The sequence below is a fragment of the Vigna radiata genome, chromosome 7, assembly GCF_000741045.1.
Source record: "Vigna radiata var. radiata cultivar VC1973A chromosome 7, Vradiata_ver6, whole genome shotgun sequence".
NCBI classification, from domain to species: Eukaryota; Viridiplantae; Streptophyta; class Magnoliopsida; order Fabales; family Fabaceae; genus Vigna; species Vigna radiata.
Genome location: NC_028357.1, coordinates 10,002,747 through 10,015,550, shown reverse-complemented (window position 1 = coordinate 10,015,550; position 12,804 = coordinate 10,002,747). Strand labels below are relative to the sequence as shown.

Here is a 12,804-nt window from a genome sequence, read left to right as displayed (position 1 = left end):
ATTTTTATTTAGGTTTTTTAATTGAAACAGAAATACTTAATAGGAATTAGGGATTTGACAATTTGGGAATCGCGTTGTCGCCACCGCTGTTTACCGTCGGAGACATCGCCAGCATGGCATCGGGTCCTCCCTTCTCCTTCTTCTCTTCACGTGTGAGAGAAGCTCTCTCGTTCCTCTATCAATCGCTTCTTGAGTGAGTCCGGTCACTACGAGCCACGAGCCAAGGCGCCACCATCGCCACCGGTCGCTACCAAGCTCGCCGCCGGTCACAATAGAACTGTATCGTTTTGAATTTGGGGATTTTCCCTTTCCTATTTTTGCTTGGTGTATTTGGTTGGTCTCCCAACAAGGAATCAACACCTGAGAATCTTGAATTGTCTCATTCAACAATTTTCTTCTACAGGAGGCTTGTAGCTTTTACATGATAGAAAGTGCTTTCACTCTCTCGGTGGCCTTTCTCATAAATGTTTGTGTTATTTCTGTAAGTGGTGTTGTGTGCAATTCTTCGAATTTGAATGAAGAAGATCGGATGAGCTGTCAGAATTTTCCCATCAACCCCCTAGGCAATACACATTTCCTTATTCATCTTACGGGTAACATGAACTTGTTTTAAGGATATGGTCATTTTTATTTGCATTTCTTTCAATTTTCTGTCATTTTCTCTTATGTCCATTATATTTGCTGACAAATATTCTGGATATTCACAAGACTCCTTGTATCCTATGGTAGGTGTTAATTGTCCAGGAAGCACTTCCTGCAACAGTTTTATATGTGCATGTATAGTTTCACTGAACCTTTTACAGAGACCAATTTATAATTAAAACTTCATCAAAAAAAAGAAAGAAACCATTTGTAGTAGAAATTTCTTTACTGAAATTTGTTCCATTCAAAGCTTCTTTACCCATTCGATAGATATATGTTGTGAAGGCAAATTTAGAAATTATTGTAATATGAGCAAATATCTTTCATGAGAGAAAATAAAATATCTTCTGATTTATTGGTTGACCCTCACACTCACTATTCTGATTCGTTGCTGAGTCTGGTTTATATATGTTACAACTTTTTACCATTTTTCGGTTTTTCTCCAACTCTGGTTGTATTGAAAAGATGTCCCAGTCAAGAAAAGATTGGAACTACAGCACTGCTTTCAGCGACTGAGGCAGTCGTTTAACCAATGGCAGTAGCAAGTGTCCCTAATGGTCCTTGGGGATAAAAGTTATCTTAGTTTTGTTGTGGTTCACTTACATAATGGCTATTTTGAAGTATTAGTGATTTTTGTCTATTTCTAGATTTTGTATTTCCCCATGAATTCTTTCTTCTTTCAGGGATTTCTTGATTTACTACTGATGTCATGGATTCTGAATATGTTAAATATCTTTGTCTGTTGCGGTCATTGGTAGATCAGCCAGGACTGGGAAGCTCATAATAATTGCATCCGTAAGATATCATTTCCATCGAATTTTCTTTCACCTTTTCACTTTGGATTATGCTTGTATTGAAGAAAGGCTCGGTGTTAGGTTAGGTCCTTGGAAGCATGGTTTGTGTGAGTAGAGTGAAGAGCTTGAACGTATTACCCCTTGCCTTGTGACCCTCCACACGTGTGTGTGGCGGAAGCGGTGGCATAGTGACGATGGAGGAGCAAGTCACTTTCACCGCTCCTGTCTCCGACGACCCCCTTGTTGCCGTCATCGACGGCGGCTTCTCCAGCCTTGTCTGCGCTCTCTTCCTTGAGGCACGCGGCGTTCGCTCCACCGTCTTCGATACCGTCAATCTTAATCTCTTCTCTCCTTAATCCTAATTCACTTCACCATTTGTTATGCCAAAGCTAAAGGATTTTGTTTTAGGGTATTCACAGTCTTGGAAGAAGATTGGGAACCAGAGTCGTCAATTCACGGTCTCGCAGTGACCGAACTCGTTCAAGAGGGATTGACAGAGGAGAAACAACAGAGCTTCTCTCTCACGTTGGAAGAGAAGAAGGAGAAGGGAGGAGATAATTACATTTGGTGCCATGTCAAATGTTTATCTGTGACTTTTTATTTAAATATCAAATTCCACGTAATATAATATTTATATATCTGTGCACCAGGTCAGCCTCTGTTAACACCGTGAGTGATAATTTAACGGTGAGGGCTTAATTGCCTCACTTTTACAAATAATAGGATCCAATTGAGACAAAAAAAATATGATGACCAAATTGAGATTGACACACAAATATGAGGACCAAATGAGGGTTTAAACCTTTGTTTTATACAAATTTATCTTGATAATGAAAAGGTAAATAAAAAGGTTGAAGTGAAATATGTCACACTCCATTTATTTTCTCTCTTTAGTGGAGGACAGGTGGCATGCTTCTTGAGTTTTCTCACGTGAGTGGGAGACAAAAAGGGCAGCTGCATTTAATTCCCCATCCTCGGTGAACGTGTGGCAGCAGAGGAAATGAGAGTTCCTAGAAAGGGGAAGACAAGTGGCAGTCAGAGGGTGGATCGAGCGTCCTTTTTGGAGGTAGTATTTAAAATGGAATTTTTAAAATTATGCAACCTTTCTTCTTCCTCAGACTCAAATTCCAGAAACCACTATTTTCTCCTCCTTTTCTCTAGAAACCCCAACCTTCTTTCTAAGATTCTGACCATTTCTCCAACTCCGATCACCTTACTCCTTTTAGATAAAATCTTCCCGGAGCCAAGACCTTCAAATTGCACCGATCAGAATCTCTGTTGGACGACTTTGGATTTTGGAAGACACCATAGAAGTAGTTGCTAGGAAGCTTAGCTAGAATAGAAGTAAGGGAAGCTTATAATAAATTTAATTACGATTATTTTGTATGCATGATTTTTGAGTATATGCTTGATTGAATGTATGATCTGGTTGTTGATAAATGCATGCTTGATTTTAGTATGAAACATTCTGTAAGGTTGTTTAACTTAGTAAAATTCTGATTCTGTAATCGAAGGGTCATTAGGACCGTTCAAATTTTCCCTAAAAATGATCGGTCTGGATTGCATTAACTCTGTAGGAATCAGTTGAAGACCGATCGGTCTTGTACTATTATATTGAAAACTTTGCTTAGTTAGTCTTTAAAAATGAATAACCCATTTTAGAGCGTTCGGTCTTATACATCATAATCATTGTTGAGTACTCGGTCTTGAGAGCACTCGGTCTCATGAGTACTCGGTTTTCAAGAGTGTTAGGTTTTGAGAAGTGCTCGGTCTTAGACTAGCCGTCGGTCAGGTTAGTGCTCGGTCTTATACCAGTACTTGAATCTTTAAAACATTCGGTCTATAATATTATTTTATTTGAAAAGTGCTCGGTCTTATATTGACACTAAATTTCCTAAGGAGTGTTCGGTCTTGTACTGGCACTCACTTTATTGAAGAGAACTTCTATTGGTCATCAAAGCATTAAGCTAAAATTATAAACTTTGTATTCGGTCTTTTCCAAAAGTTACTTATGACATTTGACTGTTCGTTTCCCTCATGAATAAATCTATATTCCTTATAGTGTTCGATTTTCTTCTCTGTCAGACCGTTCGGTCATCTGATGAAACCCCTTGTTATATTCGGTCCCTTTATTTGTTCTTGACCGTTTGGTCACTCGTTGAATTTCTTTGATACTTGGTCTTCTTATTTCCATTCGGTCATTTTGTTATAGTATTGTTCATAAGAAAAAGAAGTAAATTATGAATAAGGTTGTTGATAGTATAAAATAAGAAAGAATGAAGTTAATATGTGTAAGAGTATTCCATGGAGGAATATCTCATGAATTGGAAATTAATTTGGTAAAGTATGACTATGGTCAGAACTCAGGTTCTGCTCTATCCTGATATTCCGTGATTACGCCTTCTCAGGTAGAGAAGGGTAACTCATGCGTGGGAATGGCAGGAGGTCCTTTAGCCTGGTATTTCTATACCGAGGTGGTTCCACTGGACTAACCTCTGGTGGCGGTCTGTTGAGTGTATCCCAGCCAGGTCCACCCGAGTGTAAAGAGCGGCGAGCTACATGGTTCATACTGTCCGGACAACGTCAAGTAGTGGTTGGTCAAATGGATGTTTACTGTTCGGTTTTTAGAATGATATATTTGGATTTATGATAGTGATGTTTGAACTCTTGGTGTATGTATTTTTTTAAATGTATGTGTAAACGATTAATTAAATTTACATAAGCTTACCCTTATTTTCCTGTCTTGCCTATGTTGTTGTTCGGTATTTGACCGTTCGGTTTGTTCTCTTCACTGCAATGATCATCCTTTTGGATGTGAGCAGAGGGTGCTCATGAAGATACATTGGAGGATGCCTTGCAGGCCGAGCAACCTTTGGACGTTATTGCCGGAGAGCAGTGCAGGATCGTCTGGTCCTTAGTTTAGGGTTTTACTTTTCATCTAGCGTATATAGTCGTTCGGTTCAGTGTTTTGTAAGAACCGTTCGGTCTAAACATCTCCCTTTTGTAGACCGTTCGGCCTTGACTTATAAATTGTATATGACTCTGTATCTTGTACAGTTTTAATTCCATATGATATTTCATATCTTCTTTCATTCTAATTGTTCATTTCTCACTGTTCTTCATTATTATTCATGTTAACTCCTTAAATAAATTATACCTCTTGTTATAGATTTATTGGGATGTTACAAAATATGTATTTTTTTTAACTTCAAAGAAACTTAATTAATGAATTTTAGTTTTAATGAATTTTTAAATAATATAGGTTTAATCATTCAGGAAGTCCCTTTTTCGCGTGGAATCTCAATTTCGTCCTTTTCTTTTTCGTTTTCTCAATTGGGTCCCAATATTCAAAAAATTGGGACAATTAGACCCTGCCGTTAAATTAGGCCCAACGGCGTTAGTTTGTTGTTGATGTGGCACACTGGGCTGACTTTTTTTCTCCACGTCAGTTCTATTGGTATTAAATGTTAATTTTTAAATCGTAATTCTCACTGACTATTTTCCTAAATTGAAATTTAGATCTGAATCCTAATTTCAATCTTTTTCCCTAAATCAATTTGGGGATTTTTCTTATGGGTCATTTTGTCACGCCACAGGGAGAGTTTTCTCTCCTCCCCCGTTCTAGGGAGGTCGCGGGTTGGAAATAGTAGATACCATTTCTTCTTCTTCTTTTCCGGTTTATTGTGCTTGCAGGGGAACCATTCTCCTTCCCTTTCGTTTTGTTTCTTTCATCTCGTGAAAAGGAAGATGGACTTGTGGCGGTGAGAATCGATGGCGGAGGCATGGCTCAAGCGGCGTTCTCGCCTTCAGTTATCGGTGGAATCGCGAGACTTTCGTGGTGCAAGGGTTTCTTCTTTTTTCGTTCCAGGCAGTGTAGTAAGGAGAGAGTTTTCCTTTCCTTTCTCCTTCGCTTTGTTCTGGTTGGGGTTTTTTGCAGAAAACTCTCTTCTTCCCAATTTCTTCTTGGGTCTGATTTTCGCTTCGGGGAAAAGCAAAAATTTTTCTTTTCTTTTCAGTCTTTGGTTGCGATTTTTCGTAAGGAGGTGATGGCTTTAGTGTTGTGTGGTGGTGGCGATGAGGCGTTGAAACTGTGATAGGCAACGCTTTCTTCTCGACGACAAGTGCTCCAGCATCTTCACGACGAATTGGATTTCTGTTCTTTTGCAAATTTTGGACTCGTGATGGGGGCGACGACAACCATTATGGGTGGTGGTTGGTAGCGTCGTGGTGGTGGTTGGCAGTTGTGATGTTTGAGATTATAGTCTCTGGACGATAAAATTATATCTCTATCCCAATCCCAAATGGTGAAATGGATTGCATTTGGGACGAATCAGAAATTTCTTCCACTGTGAATCCCAAATTCGAATAAGTAAAATCTCAATTTCTGTTTTAAATCTATGCTTTTGTTCCAATTTAAAAAATTCAATTATCTACGTAATTTGTGCCCCTAACTCAGTCAGCCACATGGATATAATAAATTGACTCCAGTCTCCACGTCATAAACACACTTAATGCCGTGAGCTTCAATTTAACGAAAAGGATCTAATTATTGCAATTTTTTGAATATTAGGACCCAATTAAGAAAACGAAAAAGAAAGGGACGAAATTGAGATTCCACACGAAAAAAGGAACTTCATGAATGATTAAACCAATAATATATTATCAATTAAAGAAATTTAAATTTTAACAAAATTTGAAATATTTAAGTTGTTACATATTCTTCAACAAATCTTCAAAAGGAATAAAGATTGAAAATGTAAACAATCTTAACTAATATACAATTTGTAACTGGCATCAGTAACACTTTCTTTTCAAATTTTTCTTAAGTTTGAGTATTTTTAATTAAGTTATTATGTTTTGAGAGATGTGATTCTGCAATTAATATTTTAATTATTATTACTAATGGGATATTTTATTTAATACATTGTTAATTAAGATAATAAATTTTTATATTAATCATAATATTATATTATATTAATTATATAATATTATACTTTTTAAAACAAATAAGCAAGATAACAGGACAATATGACAATTACATCACCCATTTATTAAAAAGTTAAAATAAAATATAAAAATTTTAAATATTAAAAAGAATCTAATTAAAAATATCCAAATTTATAATAAACTTAAAATTTAATTAAATCAAAATCTATAACAAATTATTTAGTGTTGTTTTACGTACAATATTCATTTTATTTTAGTTTCCATTTTATTTCTTACTTATATTAAGATGATATTCTATAATACCCTATTTTTTTATTTAGACCAAAATGAAGCAAAATCTAGCAATATTGACAAACACTTACTAACTTTTTCTCTTTTTAAATCATATTATTAATGACATTCAATTCTATTCTTTTACTTAAAAATTATTGATTTATTTGAATACTCTTCCGCACTTATATTACAAGAAGAATACAAAGCAACATAAGCAAAAACCACTTAACACAAATGATGAAGAAAACATAAATTTTGATTTTTTTTTTCTGATATAGCACGGAATATATTTATAATTACGAGAATAGCATATTGTAGATTATATTTACTAGCACACTTTTTTATTTAAGTCAGAATTCGGTTTTCGGGTAACCGAATTCTCACCTACTTTTCTTTCTTTTTTTTATAATCTTAACTTAGAATTTGGTTTCTAAAAAACCGAATTATGAGTTATTTTAATATTTTTTTTTTATAATTTTAAGTTTATCTTTTATATTTTAGTATTCTTTATAAACAATTTTATTTTTTAAATATTTATAAATTTATGTTTGAAGTTTTTTTATAATGTTAGGTTAGAATTTGATATTTTAATATTATTTTTTTAAAGACTTCTATTTTTTAAGTATTTTTATTTTATTTTTATTTTATAATTTTATGTTAGAATTATATATTTTAATAATATTTTTATAAAAAATTTTATTTTTTAAGTATTTATAGGAAAAGTATATTGGAATTGGGTTTCCAACAAACCGAATTTTACTTATATTTTGAATTCTTTACTAGGTCTTCAAAAAGGAAACAATGGTTATACACATCACCTCGATTGGAGAAAACCACCTTCTAAATGAACATTTTTTTTTACGAAATCAATGGCCTAATGTGTTCATTGGTGCACTAAACACCACCCGTGACCATTAAACTCACCCACCCATCTAAAATAAGAAACATGAAACAATAATTTGAAAGTAAACTCATTTAGGAAGCTTAAAAAAACGTTTTTTTTTTCAAAAATTAACTGCATCGAGTGCAGTAGTCTAAAAATTATGAGTTAGTAGTCATTTGAAAGCTCTTTGAGTCTAGATTCCAACAAAACAAGAATCAACTCATTTGGAGTTTGGCGGAGAAAGTTAAGAACAAAACAAGCATCGAAGGTCAGAAAAACAAAGTTGGGGAGCGTTGTTCATCCAGGTCGGGAGCATAGTTGAAGTTTTGGTACAAATGATCATTTTTCTTGTAATCGATTACCAGGGCAGAAAATGACCAACAATGCTTGTGGAGCTCATCTAACTCACAAGAAAGCACCTAAATGATCTTTTTACTCAACAATTCAATGGCCTAATGTGTTCATTGGTTCGCTAAACGCCACCCGTGACCATTAAACTCACCCACCCATCTAAAATAAGAAACATGAAACAATAACTTCAAAGTAAACTCATTTAGGAAGCTTAGAAAAACGTTTTTTTATTGGGATATTAACTGCAACGAGTACAATGGTCTAAAAATTATGAGTTAGTAGTCATTTGAAAGCTCTTTGAGTCTAGATTCCAACAAAAAAGGAATCAACTCCTTTGGAGTTCGGCGGAGAAAGTTAAGAACAAAACAAGCAGCAAAGGTCAAAAAAACAAAGTTAGGGAGCGTTGTTCATCCAAGTCGGAAGCATAGTTGAAGTTTCGGTACAAATGACCATTTTTCTTCTGGTAATCGATTACAAGGGTCTTGTAATCGATTACTAGGGCAGAAAATGACCAGCAATGGTTGTGGAGCTCATCTAACTCACATGAAAGCACCTAAATGATCTTTTTACTCAACAATTCAATGGCCAAATGTGTTCATTGGTGCGCTAAACGCCACNCGTGACCATTAAACTCACCCACCCATCTAAAATAAGAAACATGAAATAATAACTTCAAAGTTTGGGAGCGTTGTTCATCCAGGTCGGGAGCATAGTTGAAGTTTCGGTACAAATGACATTTTTTCTTCTGGTAATCGATTACAAGACCCCTGTAATCGATTACCAAGGGAAAAAGAGTCATTTGTCCCGAAACTTCAACTATGCTCCCGACTTGGATGAACAATGCTCCTCATGATGGTTTTTGGTCTATTTTGGGTCAGTTTTATCTTTTTTTGACAGAAGACACAATAATTAACTTTAATAGAGAATGAAGTTATTGACATCGGTGAATGAAACATTTTATTTTATTTTAACATAACTGTCTTGCATAACAATATCTGAAGCACAATTGACATTATGACTACATCGATCATTAAAAGTACTAATTAACTAATCACTCCCCATAATGGGATGTGGACCCTCTAATGCCAGGATTGTTTGGACAATGATTTCTTGTGTGGCCAGGGGTTTTATAGTATGAGCAATTTCGTGGGTGTGCTTGTTCCATGATGTCCATTTCAGTCCTAATTTTGGATGATTTTGGTCGACCTTTTGCATTCCTTTTTGTGGCTGGATGAGGCCAAATTTCCGAGCCTTGGTATGGTGACCAATATTCTTCATGTCGTAGCTCCCCAAACATATTATTATACACTTCCATGATGACATCCAACCTATAGTAGGAACTGATGTAAATGTTAAAGTCGTGATGAACATGTTTGCAAGCTGCTAAGACATGTGAACACGGTAGATGAATCTTTTGAAACTTGCCATAATCACACCATCATTCATCCAATCTGACAACAAATTTTCCTGTAAGTCGTATTTCTCTTGGGTTTAACATCTCCTCGACTCTGAATCTTGTTGTATTTCTATCAAATTCAACAACCCTGTGGGTGTTTGATTTTGAATCAGTATCCTATAGGACCTTCGTGGCATTTTCAGAATAGACATGACCAACACTTATCATTGCAGTTATCTGTTTCCCTCTTTCTATGAAAAAGGAGTTACATCTTGTGTATGTGGCCAATACTATGGAGGAGATTGGTAAATTTCTTGTCTTCTTCAAGACTGAGTTAATTGCTTCGGCTAGATTTATTGTTAGGTGACCCCATCTTCTGCCTTCATCATACGCAAGTGTGAATTGTTGTCTTGGAATTTGATCAATCCAAGCTGCTGCTTGAGGATTTTTTTCCCTAATGATATTGTAGTAATAGTTACATCGCGACTCAGTCATTGCGTATGCTGCAAAAATGTTTAAGAAAATAGTAATGATTATGGATAACGAAGAATAATAAAGGCGAAATTTAATTGGTTAAAGATTTTTAAAACGAAGTAGTTACCCATGTTGACAAGGTCCTTCTTCAAACTTGTATCCCTGAATCTTCAAGTAAAATTTTGTGCAATGTGTCGAATGCAATACACATGCACACATTGTCCTTCTATCCACCCACTGGTTGGTCTGTTGAATGCTGCACTAATGGAGTTGTGGCGATCCGAAATTAAGCACAAGTTTTGTTGAGGTGTAACATGTCTCCTAAGGTTTTTTAGAAAAAACAACCAAGCGTCTGCTGTTTCACCCTTAACTATAGCAAAAGCAATAGGGAGTATGTTGTTTCTCCCATCTTGTCCCACAGCCACCAAAAGAGTCCCCCTATATCTTCCGTATAGGAATGTTCCGTCCACTTGCACCAACGGTTTGCAATATGGGAATCCATCAACACAAGGTTTGAAGGTCCATAAAAGTCTTTTGAAATATTGTTGGTTTTGGCGGATCTCTTGGCCATCAGTAATTGGTTGTGTTTTCAATTTGTACACAAAGCCGAGAAGAAAAGTTTGCATGGCTTGTAGTAGGCATGGTAATTTGTTGAACGATTCTTCCCAGTTCCCATACACATGTTCAATTGCATGTTGTTTAGCCAACCAAGCCTTTCTGTAGGATGTAGTGTAACCCATAGATTGGTGTGGATGGGTCAGATTCCACCATCTCACGTATGTGATGGGAAATTATTCGTGATCCCAGCCTATTGTGATCTTGTGTGATGAGTTGTGTGGCACATGAGTGTGCACCATCAATTTTTCTTATTTCCCAGACTTGATATTGTGTACGAAGGATGGCTTGACAGTTCCATGGACATTGTTGATGTACACATTGCACCCTCAACCTTGTTGTGTTAGAATGAGTCGTTTTGTATGTACAATGGTTTTGTATGTGAAATGTGTTTAGAGCATCAATGACTTGTTCCTTGGTTTGGAACCTCATTCCCTGAGTCAATGTTCCAGGTTGATGGTCGAAAGTTTCATGCAAAACTGAATGGTGATCATATGCATGAGGATATTGTTGTAGATGTGAGGGAAATTCTTCATAGGATTGGAAATGTTGGGGTGGGTTGTACGGAGTAGAGGTAAAAGGTTGTTGTTGTTGGATGGAGGGGACATCTAAGTTTTGATGTTCATCATGATCGTGTTGGCTTAGGATTTCATCCTCATCCTCATCCTCACTAAATGGATCTAATGATGATGAAGGTAAGCCTAATATTTCATTTTCTTGCAAACACTACAAGAAATATTGCATTTATATACAGATATTTATATACGGATTTTAATCCGTATGTAATTTAAATATTACATACAGATTTTATATACGGATTTTGAAAAATAAATTATATATAGATATTATATACAGAATTTTATCTACCGAAAATCCGTATATAAAATCCGTATATAATTGTAGCGTGTGATAGTGGAAAGATTTTTGAAGGATAAAATCCATATATAATTATTATAATCCGTATATAACTAAAAACAAGTTTTATCTACCGATATTATATACGGATTTGGAAAATCATTATTTAAAACAAATTAAAGTTTCAATTGATTATTCAGAAGCCTTTTTTCCTTAATCTTCTTCACTTTTCTCTCTTCTCTAAGCTTCTTCCCCATCTTTACTCCTCTTCATGCTTCTCCTTCAATTTCACGTGAACTTCTTGAACCCTCCTTCGCGCTTTTTCTTTGGCCTTTCTCCTTCGTCTTGAACGCTATCTTCCTTTCAGGTTTGCTCTCATTTTTCACATTTCGTCTTCCTCGAGTTTCCTCTTTCCACTCGAGAACTCCTCATTCGTAATCCATTTTTTTTTCACACAATCTTCTTCTTCTTTCATATTTAGCTTTTCCATAGCCTTTGCAACCATAGAACATTTGTTCTACCGATTCATTAGTCGATCTACATCTCTAGTTAGGGTTCCAACCTCTTTTCACCATTTTCTTCATTTTCAACCGATTAAATCCTATTTTATATCGATTAAAAGTCTTTCCACCGATTGATTCTTCAATTAGCATCATTTACACCGACCAATCTTGCATTTACACTGATTAATCGATCCATTTTGGGTTTCCTTCGTCAACCTAGGGTTTTAGGGTTCTTCGCATCGTATCCTCTCCGTTTCTGGAGTATTCTTGGATTCTCAGGGTTTGTTTTCATTCTCCACTGATTCGGCTCTCGGTCTCGAGTTCTCTTCCCAATTTACATCATACTGCTGCGTTTCTTCACTGGAGGAGCCTCATTACAGTTCAAATCACGCCTTCAGGCCACTTCTCGGAGTTGGTTTTCCATCATTACCTTAGGGCTGCTATATTCAGGAATCACGTTCCCTATCCCTCATTCTCTTCTCTGTTTCGTTCTTCTTTGCCCTATTTTCATGAAAACACGCTTTTATCAGGTGTTGATCGCGCCATTGATGTACTGGGTTGTAGGATCTATGTTTGTGCAGTGAGTTTAGGAACCCAGCTCTCACAAGCTTCGTTGCTCGGGCAAACCCCGAGGGAGAATGACACTCCTCTGGTGAGTTTTTAAATTTTGCAGCTATGAGTTATAGTGTCTTGGTTGTGTTATAGTTATAGTTATAGTTATTTTATTTTAGCATATGGGTTGCGTAAATATTTGGGTTTGATGATTATGTTTTGCGTGATTGTTACTAGTTGAAGGAACCTAAGTGCATCATTGTATTCGTTATATAATGTTTTAGTTGATAGAACTAGGATGGTTGTCCTGTAAAACTTAAACTGTATAGTCCATAAATACAATGTCTGGTAATGAAGCTCNAATCTTTTCTCGAAGCCTTCAAAACCCGAAACTACCATTTGGATGAGTGTGTGGGAGAGTGTTAGGAAGAGGGAATGTAAATGTAACAGAGGGGGGAAGGGTAGTTGCAGAGGATGGTTGAGAGAAGGTGAGGTGAAATGTTTGATTGGAAGTGTGAG

General features: G+C 36.0%; 1 long non-coding RNA gene across 1 annotated transcript; it reads left to right on the top strand.

Annotated features, from left to right (window-relative positions):
• The first annotated feature begins 11,388 nt into the window (after nucleotides 1-11,388).
• Nucleotides 11,389-12,386, top strand: LOC106767191. Its single transcript, XR_002668480.1, has 2 exons — nucleotides 11,389-11,597; nucleotides 11,954-12,386. It is a non-coding gene; the product is annotated as an uncharacterized LOC106767191 (long non-coding RNA).
• Nucleotides 12,387-12,804: the final 418 nt, after the last annotated feature.